This window comes from Asterias amurensis, chromosome 4 (genome assembly GCF_032118995.1).
Source record: "Asterias amurensis chromosome 4, ASM3211899v1".
NCBI lineage: Eukaryota > Metazoa > Echinodermata > Asteroidea > Forcipulatida > Asteriidae > Asterias > Asterias amurensis.
In genome coordinates, this window is record NC_092651.1 from 20,669,212 (window position 1) to 20,694,617 (window position 25,406).

Consider the following 25,406-nt stretch of genomic DNA (forward strand, 5'->3'; position numbering starts at 1 on the left):
GAAGGCAGACCACCGACAATCCAGCTTGACTCACATGGCTCCTTTGATGTTAAGGCAATGGACACTTAAGTTTGGATCCAATTGGTCATCGAAGTTGCAAGAGAATAATGAAACCCTTGTTGCACAAATTGGTGTGCTTTCAATAAAATCATAGTGCATAAAAAGGCCTCAGGTCTGAATTCTTTTAATATTTGAGTGAGAAATTACCTTTTCTCAAAAACTATTTGACTTCAGAGGGGGCTGTTTCTCACAATGTTTTATACCATCAACAGCTCTCCATTGCTCGTTACCAGGTAAGGTTTTATGCTGACACTTATTTTGAGTATTATAACCAATATTGTCCAGACAGTCACAGTGCCTTTAAGCAAGGAAGATCGACATTTCCGTAATTTGATCCGCCATCTTAAATTGGCGTTGAACTGTCAAGACCACTTTTCGTCGTCGACCAATTACTCCCATTAACTTTTCCTTTTCTAACCGAAATCAGCAGGAAATTTAATCCAAAATGAAACTAAATGTTTGAACCAAATCACCATCGTTTTGCATCACCACCACAGAGTTGAAGAGTTAATACATCGACCGAGCGGTTTCGCAAAACGGCCCTATACCGTGACTCAGTGTTCCCCAAGGATCGACCTTTGGCCCTCTTTTTTGGTTTTAAGATTAATTGGTAATGACCTTCGACACCTCAACACCTGTAGCATGCATCGAGTTTCAAAGACGGATTCTATATGTTCCCCCCTTTTTCAAACCCCATACACTGAACATATACAGCTGCATTTCAAATCTTTGGAGAATATCCCAGCCCGTGAACACCCAGCACAAGAAACACATACTTGTACATTCCTCCAGCTTCAAAAAAAAAGCTGAAGAATCTCGAATCTTTATTTTGATAAATCATGGTCCTCTGTGGAGTTGGACATTGAGTGGGCCCATGGGAGTAGTTAAGCTGAATAGGAGCTTGCTATGAATATGCCAACGGCCATGCTAGGCACGCTACCTGAGCTCAATTCTGGTTCAATTTGACGAAACCTTTTCCAGTTTATCTACACCACGTTATTACGCATTGGAATCAGCGGTGACAGGCTTGGGGAAAACAGTGGATTTTACGGGTCAGAAATATTGACATCGTGGACTGACTCGTTCCTCATTTAAGAATACAATGTACTCGGTCATGTACCACAGATATCAGCGTCTTAACTCATGTGATCAAACTTACTCAACAACTCAAGATGATCTATATTGCATAATATTACAATGACCTATGATAACCCATAGTTCTGCCTTGAAGGTTGACTACGAGCCTTTCCTCATGTGGTTCGAATCCCACCTCGCGAGTCCCGTCTCGGAGGGCAATCCCATCATATGTTTTCTTGATTACGAGGGTTTCAGTCACCCATTGAACCAGTTTCCATCTTAAATACTAACTGTTCATTATTAAACTCAAACATTCTCTTGACAGAAAACAATTTTCATTCGGTTTATAGACTTCGATTTCTTTCGAAAACGGGCAAACTGCAGAGAAAGGAACGGATTCGCGATTAGTGATTTAGAGTACAATGGCAATAGTTGCTACACTTCAATCTCATGCCATTACGAACATGCTCGGATTTACTCCTACATGGCCACCCGCACTCTCGCATTTAAAGAAATTATAAAAATACACTTCTTTCTCGACAAGCTGATCAACCATTGCGACAATGCTATAGGTGAAGTAAATACTCCAAGAAGTGGAACGAACTTGCATTGACCAATGCTGCTGGTTGGTTGTATCATTGATCATGTGTTATGTCACTTTTTTTTGTAAAAGTCTGTTTCAGAACTAATATTTATTTGTTTATAATATTAGAACACACAGAAAATTACGAAATAGGTTTAGGTAAACAAGCATCTGAACTCTGACTGATGTCACGCCTGCTTTCGTTCCCACTTTCGTCCCCGAGCATGGTTTTTTGGAAACACAACTGAGTCGAGAGAAATCGGGGGTTGATCGGCATTTAAAGTTTTAGTCTGATCATTAAAAACACTGTATATTTACAAAAGTTGTAAATGTAATGTCAGACAAGAAAAAAAAACAGAACAAAATGTAATGTACTCACCAATAAAGACTAGACTGTGATCCACTCCAGAGGGCGTTCACACAAGAAAGCATCCACCTCTGATTAACTCGTCAAGATCTTTCGGCTCCGTGTCACAAGTTTCGAAGTCTTGTCCAGAGAAGAAGACTGCCACAGATCAAAGTCTTTGTAGTAAATTCACAGGGGGAGTGCTGTTCAATGTCTGCAACAAACACAGACGATATAAAATAAAAATAGAGAGTAAATTTGGCGCCCAAATAGGGGGGTCCTATCTCTGGATGAAGAAAAAAAGAGGAAAGAATGGAAGTGTTGTGTACTTAAAAAAATTCCGCAAGTCCTGATGTTAAGTTCGTTTACTGATGTTAGTGACTTCCGAACAAACAACGTCGTTGATGGAACACGTCGGCTGAGCCTGGACTACAATCGACACAGCGGTAATTCCAAGTCACTCCATGTGCCAAACCCATCCCGTCCGGAAATTGCGAGAAGCACTTGCCCCGTGACGGTGTCGCCAGCGGTCTATACCAGACCAGAGGATAGAGGGATGAAGTACAGCCAGGTCAGAAGGCGAAATCATCGGCGGCGATAGCTGGAGTTAGGCCAGTCCCAAGTATCACAAGCTATTGAACAGGTGCCCTATAATAACCAAACGACACTCCAAAGGGACTACTGGCAGAGAGATACACATGTTAAGGTTCACGCAAAGTTTCTTGACTTCTTCGTTTTCTCACATAAGAAAGTCATAACAAAAAAAGTAAACCCCAAGCTCAGGTATATAGGTTTGGTCCCACCGCTGGGTCTAGTATGACCTTTTACACTGCTCAGTAATGCCAACTTTGCCAACAAGCCCAGATGTCTGACTTGCAATCCTTATGCACGCAGGGGACGGCAACCTGACACTAGGAGAGTCTTCATGTATTTTGTCACAGATCACAATATGAGAAGCAGATGAATATGTGGTTGGTTAAACCGAAGGGCATCGCCGTCAAGAAGAAAAAAAATCTATGCAATAATTTCTCTTCTTTATAATAGACCATGGAGGTTGAACAGACATAGCCTATAGCTTCTTCTTCAGCAAAGCTTTCTAACGCATCTCAAAGCCCCTCTGCGTTCGAACCGCATGGGACCCTCACGATCTGAAGCAGCCCCCGGGATTTCCGAAAGTTTTTTTGTTTCGAGGATAAAGGTGACTTTGACAAGTGACCCGAACGGCCTAGATTTCCGTTATGGAGGGTGTCATTTTGTGGCATTTCGTAGATTAGGGATGGATGCACCACCGTTGAACGAATCTCCCCCTTCGGAACAACGGGGGTCTATATGCACATGGCATGTTGTAGCGCAGCACAACCATCAAGACAAACATAGATCCTTTATCTATGTATATTCAGATCTAATTCTTTCAACAGATGGTAAAATGAACCGAAATCTGATTTGGAAGTTATGGTTTTTTTTATAACCTGTTATTTAGGGTATTCTCAACCTTGAGTTGAGTGTTGTGCATCTGTTAATTACGTCAGCATTAATGTATGCTTCAACTTTAAGCCAACATTAGATCAAAACGGGCCTCGTGTATGCCTTCAGTACATCACACCGTGTGCACTTCACTCCCACAGTGTGCTGGTTTTCCCTGTAATTAAAATTACCTTTAAATACCGATTTTGCACTGACTGAAATCATCATAACTTACCAATAAACATTGCTTCCCAAGTTATAAATCCTTACTCTTCTTTCTTGCAAAAAAGTAATGCGTATCCGTCCTCAACCCAAATAGTGTTGATATATCGGTACCGAGGACCCTCATGCCCCCCCCCCCCCAATGTACCATGTCAAGTGAGGTCTAGTGTTCTCCATTGTGACCCCCAAGTGATGACGTATTGTCCCTTGTGTTACGCACAACTTTCTGCATTAGCAGTTTAAGAGTTAAGCCTATTTTTGTCTTTCTTTCAAATCTGTTTGGATTTAGCGGGATTTGAGTGAGACTCACTAGTTGCCTGTGTCATGGTCGAGAGATAAGGACACGCCATATTGGCCAATGAACATTTTTATTTTGGCCGCTAGACGAGGGAGGGCGCCCTACTCAAAATAATGACGTCACGTGTTTAGTAAGGGTATCTAAACCGTTTATGTTGCTTTCTATAAACTCTAACACGTGACCAGACCGAATTTGGTAAACAATTCCACATGTCTGTTGTATTGTGTGTTTATGTCAACCTAACGAATGGGACTTCTAAAAACAATGACGCCATACTTTCCATTCAAAGGTCTTTGTGGATGATATGTGTTTTTTTGAAGGTTCATGCTTGGATTCGAACCTACAACCTTGTGACTTATAAAGCAGACAATCTATAACACTACTGAAGAGACTTTTCCACACAACGATCTCCTAAAACCTTAAAGTTTTGAAAGTGTGAGTAAGGTCTCCTAATTCCCATCAGGGATCAATCGCTAACTGGAATTCTGGCCAACCTTCAGAAAGGTGATTGGAAACATTCACGAATTTAATAAGAACCTTCTCTGTTTTGAAATTGCTGACTTGGTTAAAATAAGAGGGGAAAAAAAGAAGAAACAAAAAGAAGGAATGAAATTCAAGTAATCAAATTAAATCGTAAAGACCCTCTAATAATGTTCTCCTGGGCCGCCCCAGGCTAGCCAGGTCTGTTTGGTGTAACGCCAAGGACTATGGAACTCATGTTCTTAACAATTGAGTGAAGTCCCCGTTATTTGCAGCAAAATTCCCGGCCATTTTGTGGCCCTCCATGGGCCTTAAATCCCCAGATGTCATCGATAGCCACTCTTGCCAGACCATATGGAGATAGTCCGATAATCTCTTCTCCACCACTAAAACCATGGAATGTCAATACCGGGCAGCGCGTCCCACGGGCCGCCGACAGATGGTGATGATTCCCCGCTCACCTTCCTGCCCTCTCGGTATTCTCAACGTTTGGTTTCTATTTCCGCTTTCCCTCTATTTTTCTGTTTCCTTTTTTTTTTCTCGTGTGAAATTTCTTCTTGACTTCTCATCGGTTGCTAGTTCACGCCAGGGCAATTATGGTTCAGGCAAGGTCGATGGATAACATAGGTATATAAAGTAATTGGTCCTGTTAGAAGTTATAAGGATTCCTGGACTTAGAAATCGGTTCCAATAAGTTTAGCAAAAAGGTCCTTGCAGTAACACTCTCCATGCGAGACCTTCAAAGGCCGACGAAAGGGCGCCCTCACTTCAATATGTCGACAGTCTTGAACACTATTTTCCTCGATTTGTTTTATTCACAGAAAGGAGAAGAAGTTGACAAGAACATAAAAGTGAGAATGAACTTTCCTAACGGTTAAGCAGACACAAATATTTAAAAATGAACTGAACGAACACACTTTTTTCAAAAAATGCATCATTATGGAATATCTTATGTTCTAGTCTTTTGCCCTGCTCTATAAAGTAACAGTTTCCAATAGACTATGTTCACAACATTCCTTGTGGCGCACCCCAGTCTTTAGAATTCCCCTAAATGAAGTCCTTTCATTTTCCCTTTCTTGTTTCGTCCTCGGTCCTCATACCGAAAAAGATCATCTTAAAACACACCGATCCTAAAATCTATAGGCACAACACAGACACAAAGATTGACACCGAGCCGGCAAAAATGTACAAACAAATACAGCACCCCCCCCCCCCCCCCCCGTCATTACAACCCTATTAATATTACAAAGTCTCAGACCATAAATTTTAATTTGTTTTCGAAAACAATAAACCCCAGCATCCCCCACCGCAAACTTCCCCGCGTTATATTAATCCGAGGCCAATACCCAAACCACGAGGATGGCGGGAATTAAAAAGGATTAAACAACTATATATAGAGTCACGCTTTGGTATTACCGTTTGAGCTTACTCATTATGGCTTCCCGTATCATGTACGCAGTTTGTTAAAAATAATAAACACGTTGTTTACCGAAAAATACATCGCGCGCGAATCGTGAGGGAGATACAGTCTAGTCGAGCACAACCAATCTGGCTTTGACGTCATTAATTCGCCAAGATGGCTTTCTTGATGCATGATTTTAAGGCTGCGATGCACTGCGAACGAACCCTTGGTGACGTCACGATTTATGTTGACGTCACTCATCGTCTTCCGCCATAAGTCGGTGCGGAGATTTTGATTTTGTCCCTACAGTACGACAGTACGACAGTGGGTTGAGTGTAATAATAATTACAGAAGTCTTATATAGCATGCACAGTATCGATAAGGTACTCAAGGCGCTTGAACAGACATAAATGTTTCAATAGAGGTTTAAAAAAAACACCAAATTATTAAAAGACCTAAATTTTATGTAGCACCTTGTCGCCACTGGCCAGACACACCGGGCAAGTTCCTTCTTTAAGAGATAATTGTAACTGAGTGTGTTCTTTTACGAACATGAACATTAAGCAACACATGTGTAAAACAGTACACTCGAGTCAGACAGTAAGGCCTGGACACTATTGGTAATTACTAAAAATATTTTTTAGCATAAAAACTTACTTGGGAACAACCAATAAAAAGCTGTTGATGAAAGTCGTTGCCGTAGCCGTTGCCGTAGCCGTAGCCGTAGCCGTAGATGTAGCCGCCTATTTGGGTATAGGCGTACGGACTGCTGACTGACATCAATGAATCGTCACTGAAAATGTCAACTGGAACAAACTATAGTCTATAATTAGATGAGAGTATACACAGAGATCGTGGTTCGCTTTCGAAGAAAGATGAATTAAAATGTCATGTAAATATAAGTTGTGACGGATTTGTGACTCCGTGTTTGTTAAAGGGTATATGTACTTTTTCCTATTAAAAACACAATGTCCACAGATTTACATTAAACTAACACAGTTTGAAAATTATGATAGTAGAAAGCTTCCCTTGAAATTTTACTTACTGAGGTGCTGTAGTTTTTGAGAAATGAGTAAAGTAAAAGTAATACTTTTCGTCTCAGTTTTAGCATGTAAAAACGTATTAACCAGTTATGCTATGGTTTTGGTATAATATCATACTGGTTAAGAGGATTTTACATGCTAAAATCATTTTGGTCTCATGAGAACAAAACTATTTTGTGACTTGTTTTACTCATTTCTCAAAAACTACACAACCTTAGTTAGTAATATTTGAAGGGAAGCTTTCCACTATCATTATCTTCAAACCCTGTAAGTTTAGTGTAAATCTGGGGACATTTTGAAAAAGTACCCGAATCCTTTAAAATGTGAGACCCGTTTTAATTTATTTACATTACTGTTTTTGTTCATTGAAAACAAAGTAAGACACATTGTTTTGTTTCAGATTGGATGTTTTTTGTTAGTACAATTACAAAAAAATTACTTCACATGGATTCCTCGTTACGTTACACAATAACATAACTCATAATTTTTATCATTCGAAAGAACAAGGCATTTAAAGGCAGTGGACACTATTGGTGATTGTAAAAGTCTTTACATTTGGCGTATCTCAACATATGCATAAAATAACAAACCTGTGAAAATTTGAGCTCAATCGGTCATCAAACTTGCGAGATAATATTGAAAGAAAACAACACCCTTGTCACACGAAGTTGTGTGCGTGTAGATGGTTGATTTCGAGACCTCAAGTTCTAAACTTGAGGTCTCGAAATCAAATTCGTGGAAAATTACTTCTTTCTCCAAAACTATGGCACTTCAGAGGGAGCTGTTTCTCACAATGTTTTATACCACCAACCTCTCCCCACTACTATAAAGGTTTTATGCTAATAATTATTTTGAGTAATTACCAATAGTGTCCATACACTGCCTTTAACAAAAATAATGCCCGTCACGCCATTTAACAAATAATTATTTGATTTTGTTTGTCAATCATCTCTTGAAAATAAACACCCGCCAGTCAGAATTACTTTCTTATTTTTATGCGGTTTTGATGTCTGTCTTAAAGCAGATGTTAAATCAAATAACCTGAGAAGTTGGGCTTGCGTTTTGCAGAGAGAGCAAATACACAGGAGCATTACGTTTTCCAGTTTCGGCAAAGAAAAAAACAGAAAAAACAAGCGCGCCACCACTGAGGCAAAAACAATAATCAACGAAAAGCACGGAAAATTGGGGAACCAAACAGAAACTGAGTTCCCTTGCCCCGTAAAAGACCTCCGGAACCAGAGAGCAGCTTTAACCCGTTGAGCCTCTCTTAATATCAACCGGGTACAACATGATAACAAACATTGATGCCATGCCGTCCGGTCAGCTGTCAGGGAACGGAGGGGCGGGTTTCTCACGGCGATAATACGGCAGGGGAGAGGGGTGGAGAGACGGGCAGGGTGAGGGGAAGGATAAAGAGGTTGACAGGCTGGACTGTGGATGGACTCGCTGGAAATGAGAGAAGAACCATGGAGAGACAAGTGAACGACCACCCACCGTTTTATCCCATCCAGGAGTAGGAAAGGATGAGGGGGGGGGGTCTTCACAGAGGGGTATAATGATTGGTGTGAGGTGTCGATGTCTGACTGACGGGTGACAAGGGCCTGTAGTCTTTTTTCAAGCAGTTTGTTTGACGCTGGTTGATGGAGGGCATGGGTATTTGGATTGTGTGTGCATGAGTGAGCATTGAGGTGAGATTCGTGAGTACTGACTCGTGGCAGGTGAAAGGTCAATCGCAATTTGGATGACCTTAAAATGAAGTTCCACATACAGCCAAAAATCATTAAACGTTTTTAATCACTCGCTGCAATCACTCGATACATGATGATGCTGTCAACGACAACTTGACAGGAAATTCGCTCGACCCCCAGTTATATCCAACATACACAACAACACATGAACGATGGGAACAAGTCAAAAGTCAAGTACAACAGACACTTCTGGTCCTTACTCTATGTTCTGATTAAAGGGTTGATTCGAACATGGATGAAGAAATAACCTCCTCCATAATTCGAACTAAAAGCCATTTCTTGGGTCAAATACTCAAGTTGGGACATCGTCCGAACTCGAGCAATAGACAACATGGCATGAAATCGAAACACACTGAAAACGGCTGACCTGGCTTAATATAAGTTCAGGACTTGCATATTACATTTCTGAAGTCGCTCACAACAAAATATTGTAATTTTACCAAGTATAGTCTGTATATTATGCTCGATTCGACTCGACCTTAAAACTTCTTGTGAAGTATTTCTTTATCAGTGAAAATGGATCTGCAGTTTATTATCACAATCCAGCTATGATTATGAAATCTACGGATAACATTTCGCAGTTCAGAATATTTCCTGCAACACACATGCAGTTCACCGCTGGTGCTTGTTTAGACTCGTCAAACAAACCACCAGACCCCTGTTAGTTTACACGCAAAATTGTAAAATCATCGAATGTGAGACAAGCCCTTTGCCAAGAGCTGGTCGGATTTGGAACAGGCAACAAATCCAAGCACAATATTGACAGAATAATAAATGGATTTTGCAACCGACTTTCTCCAGGACAGAAGCAATGCTTTTACTGAGAGTACAACAATTCAAGATTCAAGACGACTTGGCAAGTCTAATACATCCCACGGCGAGGATTCGAAACCCAATCTCTTCCGATCTCTCCCGGCATCGGACAGATTCGGGAATCGGATCTCCCTTGTATCGGACCTATTCGTGTCTCCGTGAACTTGGTTCGTTCCGGTGTAAGCTTCGGCTAATCTCTTGGGTTGGTAACCGAAAGCCTAGCCCTGCAGCGGAGAATGATACCATATACCAACCGGATACATCCGGTTTTGAAAGAAAAGGAAACAAAAAATGAATTTGATCATTTTCACCTGTATTGGACCTTGATTGCTGTATTAAAGGAACGCATCTAACTCTTGGATAAGTCTGTTAAAGGGAAGTTGTACGTTTACTAATCACTCTTAATGGCAGTGGACACTATTGGTAAATACTCAAAATAATTATTATCATAAAACCTTTCTTAGTAACGGGTAATGGGGAGCTGTTGAAAGTATAAAACATTGTGAGAAACGGCTCCCTCTGAAGTAACGTAGTTTTCGAGAAAGAAGTAATTTTCCACGAATTTGATTTCGAGACCTCAGATTTAGAATTTGAGGTCTCGAAATCAAGCATCTGAAAGCACACAACTTCGTGTGACCATGGTGCGACAAGGGTGTTTTTTTTTCTGTCATTAATATCTCGCAACTTCGACGACTGATTGAGCTCAATTCACAGGTTTGTTATTTTATGCATATGTTTAGATACACCAACTGTGAAGGCTAGTCTTTGACAATTACCATTAGTGCCCAATGTCTTTAATGGCAGTCAAAACCTTTGGTTAGAAGCCTATAAAAGCAGCTTTTGATATAAAGCATTTTGAAAATCATTTTCTCTTCGAAGTAATGTGGTTAGGTCAATGTAAAGAGATACCGGTTTGTATCCCCCAAATTTCAACATGAGAAGCGTTTCTGAACACCACTGTAGTTGTTTCGGCAGAAATTAATGTTATTTTAACACCCCCAATGTGTACATTTTTATATTTGTTTTGTAATAATATGTGATAGCACCCCCGGTTTTCTGCAATGCAGCTTTGGCCAACGTGAACATTTCAAAAAACATTTCATAAGGAAAGTAACAATAAAACCAGACTATAAATGATATTTGTTAAGTTGATCGCTATTATAGTAGTTACTGGGGTAAGCTCTCAGAAGAAAACAAAACATATTGTGTTTTCCCACCAATAGTTATCATCTTTATACTTGGCAAGACAATACGGAATAGGCCTACAACCACAAACTGATTGTGCAAAATGTCTATCGTGACGAATGAATGCACAGGTGCAGTATATTAACAAAAGCCTATTTATGTAGACAAACAATACTGTCAATAAAATCAACTAGGTTCGAGTTGACATGAAAGGGCCACTCTTTCTGGTTAATTGTAATGTCTTCATCGGAAGTCAATGAGTCCGCCGTTTTTATTATGGGATTCCGTGTACAAGGGAAACTGCCTAATGCAATGAAAAATACCACCACGGACGTATGTCATTTCAAATGCAACCTCGCTCCCTAGGGCGACGCACCGTATAAAACTCTAACGTAAAATAGCTTTTCTTACGGGTTACTTCTCTTAAAGTTAATGTCTTGGCAGTGCACTGTTTGAAAAGTATGGAAATAAATGTGAGTTTGAATTGAATTGAAATGATAAAGAGGTATTTATTCACTCCTAGCACAACAAACATGACCAGACAAGATTGTGCATCCGTTGGGATGGGAGAAAGGTTGTGTCAATGGGAAACATTCTAATGCAGATTGGCGCCTACGTGGTGCAGTGGCGTAGTTAAGAGATATCATTAAGTGCGTCTGGTTAACTGCCGGAAACACTAATAAGTTTGGGTCATTAATGGTGGATCTTTTATGAAGTGAATAATAGACAATAGCCCCCCTGTTGTGTATCCCAGTTCGATTGATGTACCACCGGCAATCATCATGGTGCCGCTGATTTTGAAGTTGTGCAGTAGGCCACAACCCCAAAACCTTGCATAGTTATGTAACTACACCATTGCATGCATTGGCGTTCATATTACTGGCAACTTATTTGTTAACTGAACGCGGTCGAAAAATTACTATAGAGGGCCTAATGTTTGTACCTCAAACGCCGCAGTGATGTTGTTAATATTGCTTATTATGGCAGAGGTAGCATTCATTTGAATATACATGAATAATCAACAATATAGCTCATAAATGTGCCATCCAGCCAAACACAATCACCAAAGACACAAATCTCAAGGAGACCCAGCAACTAAGGAGGGATAAAGCAACCTGACACCATTTCATCTAAAGGAACACGTTGCCTTTGATGTGGATCGGTCGAGTTGGTCTATGAAAAGCGTTTGTAACCGTTTGTTATAAAACGCATATGATTGGAAAGATATTTTAAAAGTAGAATATATAATTATTCACACAAGTATCACTCGAAATTGCATGGTTTTCCTTTTACCTCGTCGACTAACACGGTCAACAAATTTTTGACTCCCATAAATGGCCGACCGTGTAAGTTCGCAAAGTAAAAGGAAACCACGCAATTTCGAGGCAAATTTGTGTGGATCATTGTATTAAACTTTTACAACAACTTTCTAACCATATGCATTTTATAACAAACGGTTACAAACGCTTTTCAAAGACCAACTCGACCGATCCAAGGCAACGTGCTCCTTTAAGCTGATTCTACTATTCCGTCCAAGGACGAAGGATAATTTTGAGTTCATATAAGACGGACTGGAGTATTAGCCTGAATTGTCTCTAAAATATTTAAACATTTTCAATAGCTGTGGTGCTTCTTACCAAATGAGTGTTTATGGTCATTTATGTTGTAATTCCAAAAGGACTAAACCCTCCCTTTAAGTTCAGTGAACTGCACTTTCACTGGTGTACCACCCCCTTTACAGCTCGAGAGAGTATCAGGCAACAGTGTATGTTATTAGAGCTGTCCACAAAATATGTTTGCGAACAAAAAATGTGTTGTCAATGTTGATGGGGTGACGACCCCAAATTGTACTAGAGTTGTACCTCAACATAACCTCAGCAACTCCCCACCCACTCAACGTATTTATAGCGCACGCGTTTTGTCGAAAGAGGGCGCTGTATCAATCAGCTGATGGTCAAACTGCACAACATTATTGGGTGCGTTCGTTTAGCTTCCCTGGGTCAACCCCGGTGTGTGGCGGGTTTTCTTTCCAGGACGAACGTGGGTAATTATCTGCACACATTTGTCCTGGAAAAAAAACCACGCCACACACCGGGGTCGACACAGGGGAGCTAAACGAACGCACCCACTATGTACACGCCCAACCTTAAAATTATTTGAAATTCTTAACTTCGCAATGATAACAACCACCAAATGATGTGGGAACTGAAATTTGTATTTTGAATCTTAATCAATACAATTTTGGAAGGATTGGTCACTAAGAACATAAGGAATTAACCATTAAAGAGGCAATTTGGCAATGTGCCTTATTGCCCGTTTACGTAACCACGGCAAATGTTTCCAAACTTTTGAAGCCGGAATTTGTCAAGTTTTGAAAGCCCGCGACTAACATTGGTATTGGTAATTGTCAAAGAATAGTATTTGCACTTTGTTTTTGAGATTTCAGTAACAATTAACCTGTAAAGTTTATGCTCAATCGGTCACCAGAGTCAAGTAAAAAATTGAAAAACGAAAAAGTACTGTCACTTTTCTCTCAATGGACCAGGACTTCACACTGGACCGCAGGCCTTCTGCTTTGTTTTTTTCAATTGAACTGCCGTGTGTTTTTCAATTGAACGATAATATAATAGATGTTAAATTTGCATCGGGGATAAAGAATATTAATTCTGTTTTTTTGTTTACCCATACACCGATGTGTGTTAGCACTGTATACTCAGTACTTTCCCAAGTCCTGTGAACAAATATCACAGGCATGTTACTAGGGTGGGATTCGAACCCACGACCCTTGCAATTCTAGAGCAGTGTCTTACAACTAGACTACCGAGGTTGCCCAGTAGCTAGAGGCAGTTCGAATTGAACAATATTACCTCTCTTTATAATTATCTCAAATTAGCAAAACAATTCTGTTCAAATGTTGACTTTGAGTCGGATAACATAAACAGTTTAGGTTTACTTGTTAAACATTGTAGGAAGGTCTTTCTCATTAAGATTCTGATCTTTGTAAAAAGAAAAGACGATTATCGTCCGGTAAAACCTTGGAGCAACTGGCACTTTGTCTTTCGTATTTTACCCAAAATGCAATCCCTGATAGTGATAGCATTTCAGGAAATAACTATTTCAAGTAAGGGAAGGATTCAACCATAACTGGGCCTTACCATATTGACCATCTTAATACCTAAACAAGTTATTGTACAACTCTGTGAATATGTTTACTGTTCATCCACAAAATGTTATGCGCATGCATTTGCCTAAAGGTTACACAACCCCTCATGACCTCCCCAAACCAGATTTCCCCGAAACAAAATTTGGCGGGTTTTATAGTTTATGATAATTGATTCCCCCCCCTTGAACCATTATTCTGTTATGGTTGAATGAACTCCTCGATAGGACTACCAACGTTTACATCATCAGGGGTTGCTGTTTCTGGCGGTCTGCTGTTTATAACAAAAAACCTACCCTATTAAAAACAAAGGTAAACAGTGTTAATTGAAGAATGTGGAAGTCGCGACTGATCGCAAAATATTATCGGTGCCACCGAGCACGGTGGTCCCCAGTGGAGGAGAGTAACGACATGGGGCATCTTCTTAAAAAAATGTCATGTTTAGATCACTGAGAAAAAGGGGATCCTTTCACTGTGTTTGGATCATAGACAGACATATCATAGATAAGTGGTTATAAAAGACCCGTCGCCGTCTTCTTTTATGTCTTAAAATAAATTCGATAACAATATTAGAATTCTTAGGAGGAAAAACACTCATGTATGCTTGCTTTTTGCGACATTTTGACTGGAATGACAACCAAGTTTAATATGTTCAACTTAACCTGATGGTATATTCTTTCAGTTCTATATCGATGCTACAATAAATAAACAAATATGTTATAAATAAATGATTGACGCACGTGGCTTTATTCCTCAGGCTGTGGTTAGTAATTTTAATAAATAACGGAAACTAATCAGCCTTTCATATCCATTTTTGTTTCAGTTTCCATTCTGAGGGGCGCCAGTATTGCAGGATCTTGTTCATGTTTGGTTCAAGATTGTTTTTCTTGAGAAAATAGTGAAGAGTGAGTTGGGCGATCCTAGTTGGTATCAAAGGGCCTCTTTTAAAGGTAGTGAACACTATTGGTAATTACTCGAAATAATTATTAGGATAAAAACTTACTTGGTGATGAGTAATGGGGAGCTGTTGATAGTTCAAAACATTCTGAGAAACGGCCCCCTCTGAAGTAACGTAGTTTTCGAGAAAGAAATAAGTTCCCACGAATTTGATTTCGATACCTCATATTTAGAATTTGAGGTCTCGAAATCAAGCATCTCAAACCACACAACTTTGTCTAACAAGGGTGTTTTTTCTTTCATTATTATCTCGCAACTTCGACGACCAATTGAGCTCAAATTTTCACAGGTTTGTTATTTAATGCATATGTTGAGATACACCAAGCTAGAAGACTGGTCTTTGACAATTACCAATAGTGTCCAGTGTCTTTAAATAATGCTTACCAACCAAAATACGATGTCACATATACAATCTCTGTCTGGTATCCTGATATGTTTTGCTTAGAGCTGGAATATGCAATATCAGAACATGGGCCTTTGGAAGTTTCAAGCGAAACAATTCCATTGATCTAGTTTTCGATAAACTCACTAACGACACGTGAAATAGCTCACTGATTATATTTGGCGGTCAACCTTTTGAAAACAAGAAAAATGTGTATGTTCAGCTGGGACGTGCTCGTTCATAACGACTTGATTTCCATTTACAGAAATAGCAATGCTTCTCAGATTGTGTATTCCAACTGCAGACTATTCGTCCTGAGTGGACATAACTGCTCCATATTTTCGGGAATATCCCGAAAACGCTACCATGTTTTGAAATGAATTTTTAAAGACACTGGACACTATTGGTAATATTGTCAAAGACAAGTCTTCTCACTTTGTGTATCTCAACATATGCATAAAATAACAAACCTGTGAAAATTTGAGCTCGATTGGTCATCGAAGTTACGAGATAATAATGAAAGAAAAAACACCCTTGTCACACGAAGTTGTGTGCTTTCAGATACTTGATTTCAAGACCTCAAATTCGAACTTGAGGTCTCGAAATCAAATTCGTGGAAAATTACTTCTTTCTCGAAAACTACATCACTTGAGAGGGAGCCGTTTCTCACAATGTTTTATACTATCAACCGGTCCCCATTACTCATTACCAAGTAAGGTTTTAATGCTAATAATTATTTAGAGTAATTACCATCAGTGTCCACTGCCTTTAACAGGTTCATTTTATGTTATAGGTCTATATCTTGATTTACACACAGTAGGTTCCAATTGCTAACACCTTTGAAGTTAGACAGAAATTATTCTCTTGGGATCATAGTGGTATGGTCGGCATGTATACCCGAGCAATCAGACCTAAACTCATTAAATTTGTATTTCAAATGATAATCAATCTTGTTGTATACTTTCTCATACTTAGTCTTTGAATTTTCTGGAGCAATTACCACAGATGAATTGTAACGACATTCTTTACATGTATTGGGCCCGAGCAAGACATGATGTCATTATTTTGGCTTTTTCATAAAACATACACTCTCCAGCCACACTTGGCACGTTTCCATAATGATATGCAGGCATGCTTGTCCACGTGACATGTTTAAAATCACGGGCGGTAATGGTGTGCGCGCGGAATGCGAGGGCCTCGTGCCGTAACCAGGGAACAAAGTACCATGATGACAGAATTGCAAGGCATGGCATTGATTGGTCAATAGGGAGCTGGCAAGGATCAAACGTCACCGGATGATCAAACGTCACCGGATGTGACCGCATAGTCTTGGCTCAGTCTGAGCAGACGACAAATAAATTATCGTTATTAAAGGAATACGTTGCCTTGGATCGGTCGAGTTGGTCTTTGAAAAGCGTTTGTAACCGTTTGATATAAAATGCATATGGTTAGAAAGATGTTGTACAAGTAGAATACAACGATCCACACAAACATGCCTCGAAATTGCACGGTTTTTTGACTCCCATAAATGGCCGACCGTGTTAGTTCGCACAGTAAAAGGAAAACCACGCAATTTCGAGGCAAATGTATGTGGATCATTGTGTTCTACTTTTAAAACATCTTTCCAACCATATGCATTTCATCTGACGGGACCCAAGTAAGCCGAAGCCATGGTTTTGAAAATGGACTCAACGCACCAATGGGGGGCCCAGATTCGGCCGATCCGAAGTGGCGGTTATGGCTACGGCTTCGACTTTTGCTAATGTCATTGCTAAGGGTGTCCTTTACTTCAACGCATGATGAAGCTGTGATCCAGCCGTAGCCATAGCTGCTAATTCAGACCTCTGAAGGTATAAGCAGCGACATAATAATGAGATTGGGTCCAGCTGCTGGTGTAGCCATGCGCTACGTGTATATTTTATTCCCATGTGAAAATGGAATTCTTGGAGTTATGGTTTACACGTGACGAATAAAGTTAAACCCGCAATAAAAAATAATTAGTGTTTGCACAGGGGACGTGAACTCCACAAGAAGTGGGAAATTCAATTATGGAAGATTGAAAAGGAAAACATGAGTTTCTTAACAAGTTTGGTGCGTGTTAGCAACGCCAGGAATGAAGGAGTGATGGTAAATGCAGGTCTCCTGATGTCAGATGGTTCGCAGATCATATTATGACGTCACGGGGTCAAGGATTAACACTGACCCTGCTGACTAGACACTGTTAGTCTCAAGTCAAGGTCGGGTTTAGATGGACCATAAACTTGACCAGGGCCCAAATTTCATGGCAATGCAAGCTACAGAATTGTTGATGTACTAATTCTATGGGCCGTATAATATAATGTGGTAAGGCTACTCTGGAAATCTGTGTATAAAATAAAAGGGCCCAACTATATGGTACACCATGGTGCTGAAAGCCTGATTCCAAGGTAAGCAGAGCCCTGAAATTGGACCAATGTTTCATCAACCGAATCAATCAGACGAGGAACTGGTACAATGAAGTACCCCGTTGATTTATTTGTTTTTGTGAATTTTCTCGTTATACATATACACTGCTCTTCAACTTGTCAAATCACACAATATCTTGTAAATCGCACGCAGAAATACAAATAGGCCCTAACTTTTTTACTTCAACACTTAAAGGGCTGTATGCAATTAATTAAAAATTTAAGAAATTACAACATTTTCAAATTGCAACATCATCCACATTGAGAACCCAAGAGAAACCCAGAAGAAGAGAAACCCAAGAGAAACCCAACTTGAAACCCGGGGGAAAAAACAAGAGAAACCCACGAGAAAATCACGAGAAAGACCATGACAAAACCAAGAGAAACCATGAGAAAATAAAAAATGAAGTCAAGTGAAAAGCAAGATGAACAACCGGGAGAAAGGCAAGAGGAAAAAACGAGGAGAAAACCAACAAAACCACAAGAAAACCAAGAGGATATCAAATTAAACACAAGAGAAAAAGGTTCGTTTCAACCAGCAATTCAAAAGTTTGTCCCACACCAGCAACAGTCTTGGTCCAAGACATTACAACATCATATTTTTCACGTTATTGTTTTATTATTAAACTCGTTATTACGAATTACACAAAAAAGGCTATAAACGTTAGTTTGATTTATTTGTTTCAATCAATCAATTAGAATCGATATAGATGCAGCAGTAATACCGCTTAGGTGGGCAAACGCACCTGGTCAACTGACAGGGAAATGGGTCAAGTGATCGGTGTCAACTATGCCCTGGGGGCAGGTGGGGTGGGTCTGCCCCGTCTGGGACAATTCCCGTAGATAAAGTTGAGGGCATTGTATAAGGGAGGCTCGTATTGAAATGAGAGCACCTGACAAGCTATATAAATTTGACAAGTTGTACAGTCGAAGTTGATTGTTCTTCACCCCCAAACGACAGAACGTAAACTCTTCACACGTATAGGAGAGTTTATCTATGTATTTTTATAAAGTTTAGTTTTCAAGACATTTACGAGTTTGTCAACGGTGTGTGTCAATCAATCACATGTTATTAGGAGCCAAAATGGCAGTAAAATAAATTAGGTGATAGAAAATGTTTTTGAAGATTATAAAAAACACTCATAAATTTGGGGAAACCACAAAAGCCATCAGAAATGGTCTTATGAACAGGGACCTACCCACAAGTTTTAGAGCACTTCGTGAGAAAGCTGTTCTCACTCAGCAGACATGTTAAAGGAACACGTTGCCTTGGATCGGTCGAGTTGGTCTTTGAAAAGCGTTTGTAAGCGTTTGGTTTAAAATGCATATGGGTAGAAAGATGTTGTAAAAGTAGAATACAATGATCCACACAAACATGCCTCGAAATTGCACGGTTTTCCTTTTACCTCGTCGTCTAACACGGTCGGCCATTTATGGGAGTCAAATTTTTGACTCCCATAAATGGCCGACAGTGTTAGTTCGCACAGTAAAAGGAAAACCACGCAATTTCGAGTCAAACTTGTGTGGATCATTGTATTCTACTTTTAAAACATCTTTCCAACCATACGCATTTTATAAAAAACAGGTACACAAGCTTTTTATAGACCAACTCGTCCGATCCAAGGCAACGTGTTCCTTTAATATATAAATATCGTTGAAGATGAACAATTTAATTGGACATGATTTATGCTTTTTCTCACAAAGGATAAGTTTTTGTAAAGGTTTTTAACCACAACAACAAAATACGCTCAAATGAATGCACAATAACACCCTTTAAACATTTAAACGTGGACCCAAAATTTGATTAAATTTCCAGAGATTTGCTGTATGGTGTGCTTTTTATAAAGTATGGGGTGGGAATGATTTTATTCGTCTGTAATCCAGTGGTGTGATGTACAAAAGATCTGTACTTCAGTTCGAGTACATCACCAGTTCTGAACTTAAAATCCGAGCACAGACTTTTATGACGTCACAGGTTTGGAGTCACAGGTTAGCTGTTTTACTATTTGAAACTTCAGGAATGAATTTACTCTTCCACAAACTAGTTCTGTATACATGTACTTAAAGTTTGAGTAAAGACTTCAATGCCGTCACCGGTTATGCATTTCACTATCTTCAGCAGGTACGAATGTACTCTTACCTTAAAGGCAGTGGACACACTATTAGCCTTCGCAGTTGGTGTATCTCAACATAATATGCATAAAATAACGAACCTGTGAAAATTTGAGCTCAATCGATCATCGAACTTGCGAGATAAAAATGAAAGAAAAAAAAACACCCTTGTCACACGAAGGTGTGTGCGTTTAGATGGTTGATTTCGAGACCTCAAGTTCTAAATCTGAGGTCTCAAAATCAAATTCGTGGAAAATTACTTCTTTCTCGAAACCTATGGAACTTCAGAGGGTGCCGTTTCTCCCAATGTTTTATACCATCAACCTCTCCCTATTACTCGTCACCATGAAAGGTTTTATGCTAATAATTATTTTGAGTAGTTACCAATAGTGTCCACTGCCTTTAACTTAGTAATGAATGTACTCTTCGCACAAACTAGCCTGTGTCTCCCTCCATCTCTTTAAAATTGACAGTGACACATTCAATCCACACACTACACTCAGCCCCTCTCCCCTGATGATAGCCTGGTACATAAGAGAGTCCCCCAAATGTAAATTGCCCATGCATGTAATAATCCCACCCGTCTGTCCGCGTGAGGGTTCCGCCAGATTACGGAGTTACAGGTCGCGGCATGAGCAGAAAGAAAAACAGAAGCCGGCTGAGCTTGGCTTCAAAATGTGCCCCGGGCCTGCCTGGCGATCTCTGCCTGAATTTCCTGGTCCGGTACATTGAACCAAAGTTAAAAACCGGTGTCTGCCCCCCTTTTTTTTTAAAACCTACATTGACTATTCGCAGAAACCATAGAGGGGGAAAAGAACACCAAGACACATGGATCCTCACGAGCATCTGTGACAACCAAAATATTGAAATAGAAAAGATGTTACCGCAAAGAAAAGATGTTACATGGTGTTACCGCAAACTCTTCTATATCTTATTTCCACCATGCAAAGTTTCAAATCCTACAAATTAACTTTAGAAGGCAACTTCTTCTATGTAAACTCCACTCACTCTCAAATAATGTGTTCGTCTCGTTTACACAAAATATTAAAACAAAAATTGCCTGCGTTAGCAGAGTCTTTCTCGAAAGCTTTCGAGAGAGTCTCTGCAGGTCGAAACGTCAGGCCATTTCTGCATTTGTTCATTTACACCATAGGTCGTTTTGGTTATGGTAAGCCATGGTTTACAACAGCTAATTCTATTTTCTCAAAATAGTAACATCCTAATAATAGGCCTATAAACTAAAAACTACCACTCATCAAAAGTACAATGTTACTTTGTCCTGAATCAATAGGCAAGTCTGAAAGGTTCCGTATTGAAGTTTGACCTCATTTTGGAAATTGTGCTGTACCCGATATATTATCTTTAACTTTTTGGTGGGAGCTTTTACACTACAAAAAGAGCAGTGTAGTTGGCCAGGAGTTCGATGACGCCGACCCAGGGCCAGGTTGCAGAACCCTCACAGTGTGTATGTACTCTCAGGGTATTACCAAGTCCTAGAGGTTTGAATGCAAAACAAAATCAAGGTGCTAAAGTGAGTGGCTCAGGTATTGAGAAAATCCTGCGATTTAGGTAAAGGATTATCATTGCGCGGCAAGTCGTAAGGGACGGATTTACCACAAAGGGTGGAGAGGTGATGGGGGGAACAGTGACCGGTTTAGCGGGGGAGGGATTTACGAAGAGGGGCAAAGAGAAAGGGAGCAAGTCGTGCTTGTATACGCCCCCGGGGGGGATGGTGGAGAATCACCGCCTGTAGACTTGATGAAACTCATGGGTTCCCATGGGAGAACGAAAACTGGGACATTTGGGTTCAGTTTGTAATGACTAGTTCTGATTATGTTGCATGGTTTGACACTGGAGCTTCTTTCTATACCAGACCTCACTCATGGAATTGAATTTCTTAAGCTCAAATTATGTGTTCTTAAATCCTAAATTTCTGCTTGTCTCATAACGAGAGACGAGAGTTAGTGCTAATAGTCTGAAACTGGTATAGTTCTAGGTTATGATGAAATGATGGCATTTCCACATTTTAGTAACCTCTAGATTCTAAGGAAGCAGGCCATGGAGCAGGATTTCTTTATGTGTGGGAAAAATAACGTCTGATTTTCTTCACGAGGCCGACATAATTTCTGAAATCAGATAAAGGTCTGGAAATGTCTGAAACCAGTTTGCCACAGCTAATTCTATTTTCTAATCAGTTAAAGTTCCCACTACCAAATCAAATCACACCAAAATCTCATCCCTGAGCTGAAAGTGGAGCGTCACTCCAGAACTCCAGAAGACAAGCCCCCCCCCCCCCCTTCAGTCTAGACACTCATCACCGGCAGCAAAATGTCGCCATGACACGGCTCCATACATGAGCCTCCATGCCACCACCGAATACACCACCAGCGTGCCACTGGCACCTACACGACACACGACACCATAACTTTTTATTTTTAAACAAAAGAACCACACCAGGTCAAAGTGGAACTGGCAACAACGCTTCATATTGATAAAGGGTCACAGGAAGAAACATCAGAAACAATGAGACATGGATGACAGTTGACACAAAGCTTGCGAAAATAGAACACAACATGGCAGGCTTAACACCAGTGGGGGATTCGTCTGTCTTTCTCCTTTTCAAGTTTGCAAAATTAAAACAAAAATTCAAGACAATCCATTCTTTCTGTCGTTTACAAGTTGAAGTACTGTTGTAGAGAAGGGCAACTTATACGCATTCGTGTTCAATTCAAAATTGTAATTCTGTCCATTTTCAAAATCATGGTTTAAAGACACTGGACACTATTGGTAATTGTCAAAGACCAGTGTTCTCACTTATAGTGTATCTCAACATAGACCTATATGCATAAAATAACAAACCTGTGAAAATTTGAGCTCGATTGGTCGTCAGAGTTGCGAGATAACTACTATACTATGAAAGAAAAATATACCCTTGTCACACGAAGTTGTGTGCTTTTAGATGCTTGATTTCGAGACCTCAAATTCTAAACTTGAGGTTTCGAAATCAAATTCGTTGAAAATTACTTCTTGCCCGAATGCGAAGCGAACTTGAAGTAAATTTGACGTCTCAACCCTCCTTTCGCAGCGATATTCGCAAGTGAGTTGAGCAAAGTTGAACTGCTGCGAATTATTCGTTGCGAATTTGTGACGTCAACATTCGTATCGCGCATTCGCAGAAAGTATGAACCGGGCTTTAAACTCAAAGTTTTCGTTATCATCTATTGTGTCATCAAGACGGAACGGAAGAACTTTCACTAGCCGATATTAAAATCACGTGGTATCCAATATATTAAAATTACAGATGACATGGGCAGGTCAATTGCCTACAACTTCTCAACCACCCCCCCCCCTTCCCGCCCCATCCGGGATACCAACCCCCGGAACCAACCACCAACACCCCAAGCCCGACTTCCACAAAAATGTTCTCTTTTGACTGTAAACTACATTAATAGAACCATGAGGAATGAATGTTGACAACGGCATAATATAATAATGAACGACATGGGCCTCGTGGTCATATTTATTTTTTTGCCACTAATTGGCGGTGAATGATGCGCCAAAAGGTTGGAAAAGACTGTTTCATAAGCTGTAATAGAACGAAACGAACAGTAGGTGCATGCATGGTCCAAACGATGAAGCTACACGCAAACTTGTTTGTATATAGCAAAACAATTTATCTAGCATTTGGAAAATATCTTTGTGAAATATTTTGCATAAAGTGCTCAGTTATAATAGTCAAAGCATGGTCAAATTAGTCACCATTAAAATAAAGGTCACTTTGAGCGATGGCGAGCAACATGAAAAAACTGTTGGTATTTAAAGGCAGTGGACACTGTTGGTAATTGTCAAAGACTAGCCTTCACAGTTGGTGTATCTCAACATTATGTATAAAATAACAAACCTGTGAAAATTTGAGCTCAATCGGTCATCAAAATTGAAAAATAATAACGAAAGAAAAAACACCCTTGTCACACGAAGTTGTGTAAATTTACTTCTTTCTCGAAAACTATGGCATTTCAGAGAGAGCCGTTTCTCACAATGTTTTATACCATCAACCTCTCCCCATTACACGTAATCAGTAATGGTTTTATGCTAATAGTTATTTTGAGTAACTACCAATAGTGCCCACTGCCTTTAATTCGAGACCATGATATGAACAGACCTACCACATTTATGTTTTAACTTTTTGCAAAGAAGTTGATAAATACCGGTAGAGAGTTGTGCATTGCTTGTTGTAGCATCACTACACACATATTTTAGAATCGTCGATCAACCATTGTTGCATTCAACTATTATATTTACAATCAACTCAATACAATCAACATTTGGCAATGCATGGCATGCTTTGGAGGAAGAAAAAATTGTATGCAATGAGCATGAACAGAGTATTGGGAAAACAACGATTTACTTGAAGATGTTATGTAACATTACGCCTTTTGTATCATAATGCGCACCCAGAAATGTTTCGAATTCCGCATGTTAAGCATGCCGTCTCACCCCTGCTCCTGCACAGTATATGACATTATCACATTAGACCAACATGTTCAAAGTAACACAGAAAATAATGATCACTTACCGCCAGCCACAGCAATCTTTTCCAAATTTCTCAGCAGTGAAGCTGGTGATCGATGATATCAAATCCACCCTCGAAAATACTGGAGCAATGCCCAGGACACAAACCGTGAACTTCACGTGTTTCTCAGAAGCCCATAAATTCAACGAAATGTCAATTTTGTTAGTTTCCTCCCAAGCGATCTAAAACGTCAGATCACTGCTCTCTGTTCAAATCTTTGCCATTCTTTCTCGGAGTCCGAAGTAGCAGAATAAAAAGTCAGCGTCAAGTGAGATGAGATATGAAACATACTTCACAACGGCCTTGGTAATAACAACTGTCTTGCTGAACGCAATCACAGATGTGTCAAGTAGTACCACATCGTGAGTACCAGTCGCCCTCTCTTTCTCTCTCAGCTAGCTCCGGATGGGAACTTGCAATGCTTGCCTGGGCAATAGGGCTTAGGTATTCTACTCCATGCTAATACCTAGCATGACCCACATTCCACGCGTGGCTGCGCTGGCTAGTAGCCAACCATAACATCCGGTGGTACTGTGTTAGCAGTCGACTTTTTGGCGGTGATATTTCACCGATGTACGGCGGGGTCCTGGGCCCCTAAACAGTTGTTTCGTCATTTCGGCTCAATTCATCATTTATATTTCCGCGGCCGTTTCATATCAATTTTGTGCCATATGGCTTAACTGAGACGGTTCAATCACCTTTGGTGAAACCTATGGAGTATATTGCATTAATGTTGTGCGAGGTATTCTACCTCCTTGGTTGTTGCTTTATGGTTAACATGGCTTGAGAAGAAAGGGGTAGGCGGGGCTATGACGCACCAAGAAACATATCTTTGGAGGGGGTTATAATGAATTCTGCCTTCAGCGGGTGTAGGGGTTGGGGCTTGAATATAGGGTTGGGCTTGTGTCAAACATAAAATCGGAACAGAAGGTTTTTAAAGAATACAAAATTAAGTAGGGGCCTACATTTTAACCAAACTTGCAGGCCGTTGGGTGGAGCTAACTTGAGACCCAAAGCCTCTCCTTGGACGTGACTCTGGTAGGCAGCTAGGACTTGG

The 25,406-nt window shown here is 40.1% G+C and overlaps 1 protein-coding gene across 1 annotated transcript in view; it reads right to left on the reverse strand.

Moving 5' to 3' along the window:
* LOC139936485 (uncharacterized) overlaps positions 1 to 24,416 on the reverse strand; it is a 65,111-nt gene extending 40,695 nt beyond the window's left edge. The window contains exons 1-2 of the mRNA XM_071931315.1: positions 24,353 to 24,416; positions 2,100 to 2,280 (exon numbers count right to left, since the gene is read on the reverse strand). The gene's annotated coding sequence lies outside the window, so the exon portion shown is untranslated. The remainder of the gene's footprint in view (positions 1 to 2,099; positions 2,281 to 24,352) is intronic.
* Positions 24,417 to 25,406: the final 990 nt, after the last annotated feature.